This window comes from Odocoileus virginianus, chromosome 24 (assembly GCF_023699985.2).
Source record: "Odocoileus virginianus isolate 20LAN1187 ecotype Illinois chromosome 24, Ovbor_1.2, whole genome shotgun sequence".
Taxonomy (NCBI): Eukaryota; Metazoa; Chordata; class Mammalia; order Artiodactyla; family Cervidae; genus Odocoileus; species Odocoileus virginianus.
This window is the reverse complement of record NC_069697.1, coordinates 48451131-48466459: the sequence shown is the minus strand read 5'-3', so window position 1 is coordinate 48466459 and position 15329 is coordinate 48451131.

The following is a 15329-nucleotide window of genomic DNA, read 5'->3' as shown; positions in this document are numbered from 1 at the left end:
AGTGCTATAAAATTTTGTGTTATTAACTGTAATGCAATTCTAATGTAGTTTTTATTGAGAATTGATCACACAGAAAGTGCATATGTGTGGAGGCTTAGTCAAAGAATATTTATGAAGTGAACACCTAGGTAACTGCAGCCACATCATTCTCACTGTCTCTGAGTTAATCACCATTCTGACTTTTGTGATGATTTGTCTTGACTCTTAAGTATAAACTGAGAGAGTAGCATTGACATATACACACTCTTATGTGTAAAACAGCTGGTGGGAAGCTGCTGTATAACAGGGAGCTCAGCTGGGTGCTCTGTGATGACCTAGAGGGGGACGGAAGCTGAGTGGGAGGGAGGTTCAAGAGATAGGGAGTATATGTATACTTAGAGTCGATTCATTTTGCTGTATAGTAGAAACTAACACAAATTGTAAAGCAACTATACTCCAACAAAAATTAATTTAAAAAAATACATACTGTAAAATTTTAAATAAAAATTTTATAATTAACTAAAAAACAGTTTAACTTTAGTTCTATGGGATGAGAAGGCAAATCTGTATCTGAAAAAGGTATCTATCTCTCTGAAGAGAAACCAGTGGCCCTTCTCAAACAGAACGGGTATAATAGCCAACAGGTAATTAGTCTAGCCTTAAGAAATGATGCTGTGTTGGGGATCACCACCTGTCTCTATACCTTGCAGGGTGATTGTTCACAAACATTAGCCATATCCGTCTGAGTAAATGGGAAAGGATTCTGTTGACCCCACTCATATCCTCTATATCTGCCACCAGGGCCACTGTGTATGCAATTATACCCGATCTGAGACAGCCAATGAAGATAAGCTGACGTTAATTCTTCTTGAATGTTGACAGTCTATTATCTGATGGGTGCATTTTGGGAGACATTTACATGTAAATACGGCATCTCCATACTTTGTGTCCACATGTCTGCTCACATGCCTATATCCTTATCTCTAAGCCTCCAGCCATTTTTCTTTTCAGCCTCCTGCCTTTAAACACTTTCCAGGAATCTGTACATACTATTATCTTAACCCATTTCTCTTTGCACACAAAATGGATTACCAGATATATTGTTTATAGCTCTGCCCACTAGGAAACTTCTCCATCTTGGCTTTTAGAGCCTCTCTGAATGTGACAGTAATGCAACTGCCATCTATTTTCAACTTGCTCTGCCTAATTACTCAAATGGAGAGTATGGCTTTGCAGTGGCATTATCTTGGAGCTGCTTGCCCTCCACCTCCCAGCACTGACACATTGCCAGCCAAGCACGTGTTGGGATATAGCTTGGGAAGAAGTCAGGGGTTGATGCACACAGAACATACCATCTTCTGCAGTCATTGAAAGACTCATGGAAGTTACCAGAGTAAAATCATATAAGTTTCATATAGGTCAGAAGAGTAGATGCAAAATGGGATGGGTTTTAGTCAAGGAATGAAATGAGAGCATGTCTTATTTCAAATAACAATCCTACATTTCTTTATGGTACATTTATTATCTACCAATTGAAATTGTTTCTTTGAGCAAAGACAAGGTACTTCTGGGAACCTCCTATTAAAATACCCTAAAAAAAGAACTATGTCATTAGCAACTTCAAGGAGATCAAACCAGTCCATCCTAAAGGAAATCAACTCTGAATATTCACTGGAAGGACTGATGCTGAAGCTCCAATACTTAGGCCACCTGATGCCAAGAGCTGACTCACTGGAAAAGACATGATGTTGGGAAAGATTGAGGGCAGAAGGAGAAAGGGGGAGCAGAGAATGAGATGGACAGCATTACCAACTCAATGGCCATGAATTTGAGCAAACTGTAGCAGGTAGTGAAGAGCAGAGAAGCATGGCGTGGTGCAGTCCAGGGGCTGCAAAGAGTCCACATGCTTCAGTATGAACAACAAACAAGGCGACAGTTTAGAAGTCATTCCCCAAAGGAGGTGCCTGAGTATCGATATGGGTAGCCATGCATTTGGGGATAGGAATGGGAAAGAGACATTTATATATTCAACCTTTTTTTAAAATATTACAATGTGATTTACCATCATCTGCAACAAAATAAAATAGATGCTCTTGGCATGGACTCTAAAATCTTTCCTAATTTAGGCTTTGCTTACTCTGATATTCTTCTTTTTATCACTGTTTTCTATTTATACATAATTATTCAGCAATATCAGATTATTTTGTTTCCATTGCCTCAATAAATCCCCTGTCAGTTCATGGAACTCTATTCATTCTTTAAGATGTAACTGAGGATTATTTCCATAAAGACTTTCATGCCCACCTTACCTCAGATATTCCCTCAATCTTGATTCATTATTTTCCTATAGGTTCTCATAACATGCTGTGCAAATTTTTCTCTAAACACTTACTATGTTACTGTACAGTGAGACCCAAACATAGAGCTAGCACATAACAGGTACTCAATAAATGACCACAGATCCAGGAACCTCATACAACGACCAGACCTCAGACAGCTCCAGTGAATGTTCCCTGCATTGCAAAAGAGACATAAAAATACTGCTGCTGAGGATCACCCCGGTGCATATATATGCATACAAATGTATATATACACATACGTGTGTGTGTGTGTGTGTGTGTGTGTGTGTGTGTGTGTAGGCATAGGCATATACCCTGTGCCTCATGGGAAATTAAGTTATCTCCAGCGATTTCTAGGGAATTACTTGTATAAATCACTAGAGGAAAGATTTAGGAATGATAACTAAGTGTTTGGGGAATTTGCAATAGGCACGAATACAAAAATAGGGTAAACTAAGTGGTGCACATCATTAAAAAATAAAATTCTTTCTTCTTCAAGTCTTAAATCCTTTAACTGCATTTAAATATTTAAAGCTTAGACTCTTTGGAGGAAATGCAGGCACCACTGGTGTCTCCAGAGGAATGCTTCTATCCAGTGCTCCTGAACTAATGTCAATATTTAAATGTTTTAAAAGTCATCTTTGAACAGCAGAGATTTTTCATCTTGAAATAGTTTGCCTTTGTTGCAGCCTAAGAAACTACAGATGTTTACTTCAGAATCTGCATACTAAAAACCCTCTTCATTTATAATGCAAGTTAACTTGCCACAAAGTCACTTATGTAAAACTCAACTTTCATTTTCCACATCCTTTGCTTCTTTTAATAATTGAGACACTATTTACTGAATGCCTTCTTTATTCTAGGGCTTTATATGAATTTTCTCTAATCCTCACCCTTGGTTAAATATGCTGTCTTTATAATATAGATGAGAGAACTGATGGGGATGGTAACTGACTTACTCAAGGAATAACTGCAAATATTTTAAGGTATAGAGCTGCAGGAAGAAACTGTTATAGAGAGTTCATTGTTTAAGACATATTTAAAGAAAACTTTGAGTACTTGCAGACACAAAGACTAAAAACAAAGTAAAAAGTGGCCTGACAATAAACACACACAATTTCAGTTGAAAAGAGTGTAGGAAAAGAATGCCTGTGACATATAGCAAAGGATTAACAGAAAGCAGATAATAAAAGAAACTATCAAGAAAAAATATTATTCTCTTATTCTGGGAGTTTTTTCAGTTTCCCTTGTAAGGAAAAACTGGAAATTTATATGAAAATTTTGCAAGCAATTTTTCTCTATAGATGTGCCTTTGATTACATAATATATGGAATTATTACTCTAAGTAATTTGTTATCACTTCCAATCAATACATGTTTATATAAATAAGGAGTTGTACACACATTATTAAAATACATTGACTCCTAATATACATGTGCAATGTATGTATATATAGTATGTAAGTATTATTACAACCAAGACTATAAAGATGAAAATAAAAATGTCCAGGTAAAGAAAGCTTCTGTTCACATGTTTTTGCTCATTTAGATTTCTTTAGTTTGTGTTTTAAACTATATAAATATTAGGACAGTAATTAGTGAAAGTGGATAGGAAGAATCTAAATGTTAAATGTAAAGCAGAGAGGAAGGAATAGAGGACAAGGATGAGAAATAGAAGCATGAGGAGAGGAGGGTAGATAGAAACTATTAAGAAGTTTATATATTTCAAATTGCAAAAATGTAAAAATATTTTGGACTATACACGAATAAGTTAGAATATGACAGAAGTACTACATAATATCTGGATTCATTTATTGTTACAGTAAAACACATTGTATAGAATAATGAAGATATGACTATAAAAGGAAGATTATTTTCAGTTAATAGTTAATATGGTACTTATTTATTTATGATAAGTCAACTTTTTTCAACCTGTAGTAACCTTCATAATTATCACTCCAAATACAGGGTTTAAAATTATAAATGGATTGCCCTGACTCCACAATATGCCGTTGAATTATGTGTTACAGTAAGAAAACATATAAAATGATACCTAGAGAGCTAATACACCCTTGATAAGGCTACTAAACAGAATGCTTTATCATGAAGGTACCTATCTAGGGCTAAGAAAAGATCTGCAAGTGAAAGATGCCTCACCATTAGTAGTTCGCTATTTGAACTTGAATTTATGCCTAATGGCAGTTTCATCTATGATTCTCATATGGCATGCCCTACATTAAACAGTGAAAGCCATCAAAATTATAAATATTACAACCAGTGCATTGAAATGGTTATTTTGAAAAGCATAGATGTTATGAAAAAAAATTAGGTACTCAGTAATGCAATCTGAGACTTAAACAGTGCTGGATGCAGAAATAACTGCTACGTCCCCTGAGGATAATTCCCTTCTGTAAGCTTCCAGGTTCTGCAAGAGTTTCTTGAGAGTAAAACTGTATACAAAGTGCATAAAATGATACAAAAGAAACAACAACCATAAGATTCTATTCCAAGAAAACTGAAATTAGGGAACCAGGGTCATTAAAACATAACTGCAGAGATCTGAAACAAATCGAATTACTTGTCAGAAAGTAATGCGCACTTTGCCAGAACACTCTTGTCACAAAACAGTGCTTATTCTAAAATATGACTCACCATCTCTTTGGGGTTAACTTAGAAGCCCAGGATAAAATTTCCATTCTGTTCCATCTCAATGAATAACCATCTGCAATAAAACAAAATATAGTAATTGTAGTAATGCCACAAATCTTAACATCACCATTAAAGCCACTTAGTCATAGATGACTTCTAAGGCTACTTCTAAGTTGTCCTACCATTTCTAGTTTCTATCTAGTTCATTCACCACATATTGCCTAACAACATGCACTGAAATTATTATACTTATTTGATTATTTATTTATTATCCAATCTTCACTCTAAGTGTTAAGTTTAATGACTTTGTAGGTCTAGTGACTAGAAAACTTAACACAGGGCAGGTGCTCAAGAAATATTTGTTCAATCAATAAATTAATGTTTGAATGTATTTAGTACACTGTACTTTATATAGTATACTGTATATAGTAAATGTATATAGTACACTGTACTGTATTATAGGTACAAATTTAAGCACATTGTACAGCTTATCTATTTAATCACACACAACTTTAAGAATGCAAAAGTACCCCGCATAATATGTGTTATATCAGCTACTGCCCTTGTGATAGTGAAGAGAAAGTAAAAAATACAATAAAGCACTCATTTGATATTCATAAGGTATAATGTGTTTATTGTCTTCTATTAATGTGTTGTGCTTAGTCGCTCAGTCGTGTCTGACTCGTTGGGACCCCAGGGACTGTAGCCCGCCAGGCTCCTCTGTCCACGGGGATTCTCCAGGCAGAGTACTGGAGTGGGCTGGCATGCCCTCCTCCATCTTCCCAACCCGGGAATTGAACCCAGGTCTCCTGCACTGCAGACGGATTCTTCACCATCTGAGCCACCAGGGAAGCCCAGTTGGCCTCTATTAATATATATTAGCTATTTGAAGTGCTTCTTTCATGTATATTTTCTGACTCTATCTTCACCATATCCATGTGAGGCCATCATTTTGTTATTAGTACAAAATAAGGGAACAAGACCTACAAATATGCAATAATGCACCCAGTATCACAAAGCAAAAGTTCATACTTTTCATGGTATTACATTGTTCTTTCTACCATGTCACGGGAGGGTAACTAGGTATTCAGGCTATCTGGAAAGGCACAAAAGATAATAATTTTATATCTATACTGATTCTATCCTTGTCATTTAGGGTCAAACTAAGAAGCCATTGTCCCATAGATATCTGAAAAGCTTAAAAATATTTCAAAATGCTTAATGCATTTTGAAAGATAAGGAGCCAACCTCTTATCTGGAAGGAACAATAGGATTGATTATTACCATCTTAACAAGTGAATGCCTAAGTATGACAAACAACAATTTCAATGATATTAAATATCCTCATTTTCTGGAAATTTTGCTCTATCCCAAGCACTCAAGGTTACTGTCATGATTTCATGTGCAGGCTTAGCCTGATCATATGAATTTAATAGGATTCAGCTGCAAGAATGTATAAAACATTTCTCTTAATTCAAAATTTAAGAGAACCACTAGCATTAAAAAAAGGATAAAAAAGGAATTTGTTTCTACAGTTACATACTTGCATGTGCTTTTCACATTGTTCAAAAGTGCTGTAATCTATGGTGGGGAGAAGGGAAAGCAAAGAGGTGCATTCAGACATGAATAACTGCTTCAAGGATCACTCTTAAATATCCTTTTATGGTACAGAGTTACGAAGAGAGAGAGAGAAAAGAAAAACATCTCATTAAAGATATGAAAATTCACATTTGTCCCTTATATAGATGTGATTAATACAAGCAGACTGTCCAAGAGGTTCTGAGTTTGTATTTTCTCTCAAATCATTATCTATTTTTTTTTCTTTAAATCTTGAGATTCAAAACAACAGCCCTACCAACTTTGGAAAAGTAAAGGAACTTATCTTTCGTGGGAGAAGTATTTGAAATCTATAGAGAATAAAGTGGTTGACAAATCATTATGCCAGCCCTCAGAACATAGTCTTATAATACTAAATCAGAGGGGATACCTCATACATTAGCATCTCATGGCATCTTATGTTTCACTCACTTTCAGAGCAACTTCTTTCAGAAAGAAAGAAGATCCAAATGGCAAAAAATATGGCCATGAGTTGACAGAGCAAAGTTCTTTTCAGAGTGCTCTTTTGCCTCTTTATTATTTTGTATTTAGTATTTCAACAAACATGTGCTTACTTCTCTAAGTGTCTAACAAATTATGCTTTGAAATTTCCATATTAATGAAAAAGGCTAGGAAATTATAATTTCTAATAAAGGCAGATATTAGGAAAGTGTTGATAACCTCCAAGATAATATATTATAAATTCCATATTTGTAAGAAAGGAATAAAAAATACGACATGAATTGTGTTTTCCGTTCTGGGAGATAGCCAGATCCTGGGCATTCTGATATCTTTCCATTCAGATTAACTAAAATGTTTGTTGTTTTATAAATATAAATACTTATTGAAGGCAAAAGGAGAAGGGGCGGCGGAGGATGAGGTGGTTAGATGACATCACTGACTTAATGGACATGAGTTTGAGCAAACTCTGGAAGACAGTGGAGGACAGAGGAGCCTGGAGTCCTGCAGTCCATGGGGTCGCAAAGAGTCGGACATGACTTAGCGAATGTACAACAACAACAAAGTATAAATATAGTTATTACACTTTGGAACACAGCCTGAAGGATGGTTCTCCAAGTTAAATAGCCTCATACTTGTAACAGTCCAGAAAATGAACAAAATCCCAGCATATACAGAATGCACTACTGCTTTAGAATTGAGCTTCCTTGACATGACATAAGCATCCATAGAAGAGACTATCTGCTTGCATATAAAATGCTAGTTTTTGTTTTCTGCATCATGAAATAAAACTGTTATCTGATTTAACAGAAATCTTTTGTCATCTTTGCATTTTCACATTTTCACATACATTATATGGATAAAATTTAGACCACAAAATTGTTACTCAAGGAAATGAATTTTCATGATACCCAAAGCCAAGGATATATAATTATTATTATATTACATATATTATCATATTATATATAATTATTATATTGTATATAATTATATTACCCATAATTATTATATTATATACTTATCCATTATATAGTATTTAATTTTCTATAATTTCATGTAAATTAAACTTAAGTAGCTCATCGTTCTCTCTGACAAAGTGAATATAAATTATAAATTACCCATCCCTGTTAACTGTAGCAAAGTTGGTGTATGTCTGTGAAGGAACTTGGATCCTTTATCAAGTGAATGCGTCTGGGTGGAGGGACTGAGGGGAGCTTGCAGGCGAGATTGAAAAGGTTAACAGAGACTTCATATTTGTAGCCCGTGACACAGCGCCTTCTTGAGAATAGAAGGAAAGGATAAATCAATACACGCCAATGGTGTTAGTGTAGGTGTCACAGGCACAAAGGGGAAATGTTACGTAAACACATGTGTTCGGAAGGCTTAGTCATTGCTCTCTGTCTGGGTCCCTTTCAATACAATCTTCACTACTGACTGATGTCTTCCAGAATTTGCCTTCTGCTAGCTTCACTGGTTCTACTGTACCCACCCTGGGGACGACGTGTGTATGTGGTTATCCTTCTGATGGTGTGGCTAGCTCTTCCTACAGTTTTGCTTCTTCTCAGCAAGCTGGAGCGACTGAGGTAATAATCATCTTTCTTCTTGACCTGCAGAAGGTTTGGCTGTACTTTGAAAGAGAGTGCCTATATACTCTCTTTCAAATTATTATAACAAATAATCTATTAAAATCTTGTTTTAAAGAAAACTATTAATGATTGTTTAATACAGGTTGAAGTTACTTGACCATGAAATTACATGTTGGTAACATTTTTGTAACATCTCTTAACTTTTGTTGGCAATAGAGGATATTTTGGATAACACCACTGTTAAAAAAATGATGATTTACTAGAGTAAGCCCAGTCCACCTTTATTTCCCCTTAAGTAATCGCTTTCAAATTTTCAGTATAATGCAATTGTACTCTTATTGTTATCCTCTATACATCCTGTCTTGTCTCAGCAGGTCACATATAGGATGGATGTGGCTACATACACATATCAATCTGAAACCCACTTACTTCTCTTGATGAGCTCATCCATGAATACTCATGATGATGCTTTTAACATGTCTGAGCATTTTTATATTTGGCTCATAGAATTGCCATCGCCAACCATCCTGAGATCTAAGTAGTGTTTTAATTTGAATAATACTGAAAAGTCCCATTTGATTTCTTTAAAACAAAATTCAATTATTATAATGACATGAAAAAAGAAGAAAAAGTCAATAAATTTCTTTATTCTAAATAAATTTCTTTATTCTAAAGGAAGAAAATAGGAATGTATTTAGGACCCACAATAAATTCCTCAAGCAGCTGGAAGAAGTGGTATATTCTACTCATTTGATGATTCCTAACTGTTCACCCACCTCTTGAGAAACCTATATGCAGGTCAGGAAGCAACAGTTAGAACTGGACATGGAACAACAGAATGGTTCCTAATTGGGAGAGGACTATGTCAAGGCTGTATATTGTCACCCTGCTTATTTAACTTATATGCAGAGTACATCATGAGAAACGCTGGGCTGGATGAAGCACAAGCTGGAATCAAGATTGCTGGGAGAAATATCAATAACCTCAGATATGCAGGTGACACCACCCTTATGGCAGAAAGTGAAGAGGAACTAAAAAGCCTCTTGATGAACGTGAAAGAGGAGAGTGAAAAAGGTGGCTTAAAGCTCAACATTCAGAAAACTAAGATCATGGCATCTGGTCCCATCACTTCATGGGAAATAGATGGGGAAACAATGGAAGCAGTGGCTGACTTTATTATTTTGGGCTCCCAAATCACTGCAGATGGTGATTGTAGCCATGAAATTAAGAGATGTTTACTCCTTGGAAGGAAAGATGACCAACTTAGATAGCATATTAAAAAGCAGAGACATTACTTTGCCAACAAAGGTCCGTCTTAGGCTATGGTTTTCCAGTGATCATGTATGGAATTGGACTGTGAAGAAAGCTGAGTACCAAAAAATTGATGCTTTTGAACTATGGTGTTGGAGAAGACTCTTGAGAGTCCCTTGGACTCCAAGGAGATCCAACCAGTCCATACTAAGGGAGATCAGTCCTGGGTGTTCATTGGCAGGACTGATGCTAAAGCTGAAACGCCAATACTTTGGCCACCTCATGCGAAGAGTTGACTCATTGGAAAAGACCCTGATGCTGGGAGGGATTGGGGGCAGGAGGAAAAGGGGACGACAGAGGATGAGATGGCTGAATGGCATCACCAATTCAATGGACATGAATTTGAGTAAACTCCGGGAGTTGGTGATGGACAGCAAGGCCTGGCGTGCTACGATTCATGGGGTCACAAAGAGTCGGACATGACTGAGCGACTGAACTGAACTGAACTGAACTGTTCACAAGAGCAATTGAGACTTTGACACTTTGCTACATATTTTTCTCTCCAATCAAACTATGCTTCTCTGAAACACAATGATCAAAACATTAATATTAATGGTTGCAACTTTTTGCATACTCCACTGCATAACAAAATGTAGTCACTCAATAAAATTGCTACTGAAGGAAATGCTCATGTTTAATTTAACTCTGAGAATCACATTTAAGAATTTACAAAGGAATGAAAATACTGTAAAAGATCAAACTTCCATAAATGTAACAAAACCAATGGTGATGCATTATACTGATGAAGTTGATGAAAAACAAAATATTTCAATGTGTTTAAAATGAAATGTTACTATTCTTTAAAAATCACTATACAGTATTTAAGTGTGAACTATGCTATTGATGGATTTTGTTTTTTAATATATTACAAACATTTATGAATTGGTCCATAGCTTTAGGAGACTCATTTGGAAAACTGATTTGATCAAAGATCAAATCCTACAATATTGATTAATTGGGATAGATAGATCATAATTAAGAAGACTGGCTATAACAATTTCTTGACCAAGATTTTTAAAAGTTTCTCTTATTTTTAAGAACTCAGAATGACTATTTATAGGGCAAAAGAATATAGCCAAGCAAATGGGGCACTAGAGTGATATTTTCCTTCATTTTAAAGACCACATATAGAGTGTGATTCAAATGAGTGACTTTTAAAAATTCTTTCCAGTTTGTTGATTCCTAGACATGACAGTATTTCTTTTCACTAACCACAATGCTAGAAGAGATACTACCTTAGAGGTCTAGTCATTCATGGACATAACCCTGAGTCTGAGAGGTCAGTGGTTCATAGAAGAGCCTCTATCTAGTCTGGCACAGTTCTGAATATTTGGCAAGAATTATTAAAAATAGGTCCAAGATGGGAATACCAGAGGCACTGCTGGCAGAAACACACAGGGACACATGGAAGCTCGCCTTCTCTGTTCTTGGCTCTAGCTGGTGCTATTTAGCTATCATTTCATGAAAACATGAACACAAAGCTCAGTCGTGCCTCTTTAAATGAGAAAAAAGCTAAGCTAAAAATAGGACATCATTTCATTGAGCTTCAGTCATGCAGTCTTACCTGGTGTGCATTTGTTGTCTGGTGAAATCTTTTTGGCATATCCTTTCATGTATAGATACTGCTCAGACTATGATGTTTTATTCAATTCTAAGTGCTACGCACCAAAATTTTTCCTTGTAGCATTGTAGTGAATCTCTATCAACTCTGAATTTACCCAGCTTTGGGTAAAGAAAAAGACAGTTAAAATCTGTTTCCTTTAAAAATTTAATATGTAACATTATTGAATTTGTCTCACAACTAATTTAGTTCTGCTAACACATTAAATAGAAAGGATTCTTTACAAAAACATCCCTTGGGACCTAGGTGCTCAATCAGCATTAGTCAACAAAATCTAAAGTTGAATTCATTGGGAAAACAACACAAGATAGACATCTTGGTCTTTAGGAATAGAAGCATAATTTTCATCATATAAATACATCAAATATCAATAAACAACTTATCCAGCTTCTAATAATTAACATATTTTTGGAATTGAGTGTGCTAATCATATCAAATAAATTTAGCAGATTTACAAATATTTCATTTTGTTTTGTTTATAGTTTAATTTCAGCTATATTTTTATGAAGGGGAGCATAATAAATACAATTTTTAAAATTGTGTTCTATTTTCTATTATAAAAATGCAAATGATTATGTTGCAAATACAATGTATTAAAATCTACCTTCCATTCGAAAATACTTCTAAATGATTAACAACTTTTCTATTAGTAGAGTGACAGATAAAAATTCAGTCTTATAATCTCCAATTCTGTAATCCTACCATCTTGAACTAACCAATAATAAACATTTCACATATATCCTCTCAAACATTTATCTTTGTTGCAATAAATATAGTACTTGAAAACACACTTTTTTTTCATTTATTTTTATTAGTTGGAGGCTAATTACTTTACAATATTGTAGTGGTTTTTGCCATACATTGACATGAATCAGCCATGGAGTTACATGTATTCCCCATCCCGATCCCCACTCCCACCTCCCTCTCTACCCGATCCCTCTGGGTCTTCCCAGTGCACCAGGCCCGAGCACTTGTCTCATGCATCCAGCCTGGGCTGGTGATCTGTTTCACCATAGATAATATACAGAGTGAAGTAAGCCAGAAAGATAACGGCCACTACAGTATACTAACACATAGACATGGAATTTAGAATCGCTGCTTTTGAACTGTGGTGCCGTTGGAGAGGACTCTTGAGAGTCCTTTGGAGAGCAAGGAGATCGAACCAGTCAATCCTAAAGGAAATCAACTCTGAATATTCACTGGAAGGACTGATGCTAAACTCCAATACTTTGGCCACCTGATGAGAAGACCCAACTCATTGGAAAAGACCCTGATTCTAGGAAAGATTGAGGGCAGGAGGAGAAGAGGGTGACAGAGGATGAGATGGCAGGATGGCATCATTGACTCAATAGACATGAGTTTGAGCAAACTTGGGGGATTGTGCCAGGGAAGCCTGGCATGTCCACGGGATCACAAAGAGTCTTACACGGCTAAGCGACTGAGCAACAAGTCCAAATACTATCTCATTGATATTTTAATTGGGTTTCCTCTTTAGTGACTTGTCTAAAAATCATTTTGCCTGTGTGAAATCACTACCTTGAATGTCTAACATATATCTCAATACTAAAATACCCCAAACGGAGCTTCTGATATTTAGCCCACCAATTGCTCTTCCTGTGGGTTCTCCGTTTCAATTTGTGTCAACTTCATCTTTTCTTTCCTGTTGCCCAGGACCAAACTCATGGAATTATCCTTTATACCTCACATACACTCTTTCAGCAGATACTATCAACACTGCTTAAAAACAGATATACCGTATGTAGTCAACCTCTTACCTCCATCACTGCCACCACCTGATTCTGAGCCATCATTATCTCCTGCCTGGAATGTGACAGGTGCCCCTTAATCAGTCTCCTTCTTCAGTCCTGGTCCTTTATATTCTAAAGAGTGGAACACTGTCATTCACTGGTAAAGCCTCTTCCCATTCTGGCCTTAGTGAAAAACGAGTCTTTACTTTGATCCATAAGTGCCGACAAGATCTGGTGCCTTTCATTCTCCCATCTCGTTCCCTAGTATTGCTTTCCCAGTTTTCCCAGACTATCTGCCTTCGTGGAAGCTTCAGGGACACGCCAGAGGTTCTCCTGCTTTAGGACCTTCCTCTTGGTCTGTACAGCACTCCCTTCTTGGAATGTTCTTTCTTCAATTATCTATATAGTGTATTTTTTCTTTGCTTAAACATTACCATCAAAGTAAACACCTTACCTGCTCATTTTACTTAAAATCGAAAAACACCCCTTCTATATCATCCACTTGTGCTTTATTTTCTTCCATAGTGCTTCTCACCAGCTAACATTACATATTTTCCAGACTAACTGACCAATTTATCTTTCATTCCAACATTTACTGTTACATTCCATCCAGAGTTCAATAGCCTTCTTCTTAAAGTTAATCTTCAATTAATTATAACTGGGTGGCAGCTTCATATTTTGTTCATCTAAAATTTTCAGGTCTCTCTTCATATAATAATATGCTAATGGTTACTTTTCTTTTTTTCAGCAAGAATGGTAAATAGGACAAACTCCATATGAATGGAGACAACGTGGTGTGTCTGGAAGAAAACAGGAGTGGGGGTCAGATGACTTGTGTTTACTGCAGACTTCACTATTCAACAAATTAACTCTGGGATTATGAGCCAATATTTTCAGCTCTAGGCTAAGTCCTAAAATGAGAAAGTAAGACTAGATGACCTGTAAAGTCCCTTCCAGGGTTAAAATTTTTCAATTTTTTGGCCATGCCATGCTTGTGGGAATTTGTGAACCAGGAAGTGAACCTGTGCCCTCTGCTGTGGAAGTCTGACTTTTAATCACTGGACCTCCAGAGAAGTCCCAGAATCTTATAATTTTAAATGGTTCCATTTAAGTAGAGTGATATCAGTTGAAGCTTGGGCCTGAAAGAAGCTTGAGTGAGTAAAGAATATAGAAATTAAGGAACTTTTTGCATTTGTAATTTTATTTCATTTAAGATTTTATTGTTAAGTTTGATGAATCTGTTTATACATATTGTTTTATTGGCAGTCTGCATATTCTTTGATTTTTTAAAAAATATTCTTGTCTTTTCTTTCCCTGAAGTTTCACTTCAAAACTTTATGTACTCTCCTTTAGTTATGTGCTACCCAGTGGTTCATTTGTTTCTTGAATCTAAGCATTCATGTCTTTCAAAAATGCTTGTACTGTACCTGCTATCAACTTTGTAAATAATATTTCTATTCTACCTTTTCACTCTCTATGTAATACCTATTAGAGACATGCTAAAAATATGTCATCTATATTTCTATTGTAAAATAAATACACAAAACTTTATTAAAATAATCTACTTCTGCTGCATTGACTACGCTAAAGCCTTTGATTGTGTGGATCACAAAATTCTTAGAGATGAGAATACCAGACCACCTCACCTGCCTCCTGAGAAACCTATATGCAGGTCAAGAAGCAACAGTGAGAACCGGACATAGAACAACATGGTTCCAAATTGGGAAAGGAGTACGTCAAGGCTGTATATCGTCACCCCGCTTATTTAAATTTATATGCAGAGTACATCATGCGAAATGCTGGGCTGGATGAAGCACAAGCTAGAATCAAGACTGCTGAGAGAAATATCATTAACCTCAGATAGATGACACCATCCTAAGGGCAGAAAGCAAAGAACTAAAGAGCTTCTTATGAAGATGAAAGAGGAGAGTGAAAAAGCTGGCTTAGAACTCAACACTCAAAAAACTAAGATCATGGTATCCAGTCCCATCGTTTCATGGAAAATTGATGGGGAAACAATGGTAACAGTGAGAAACTTTATT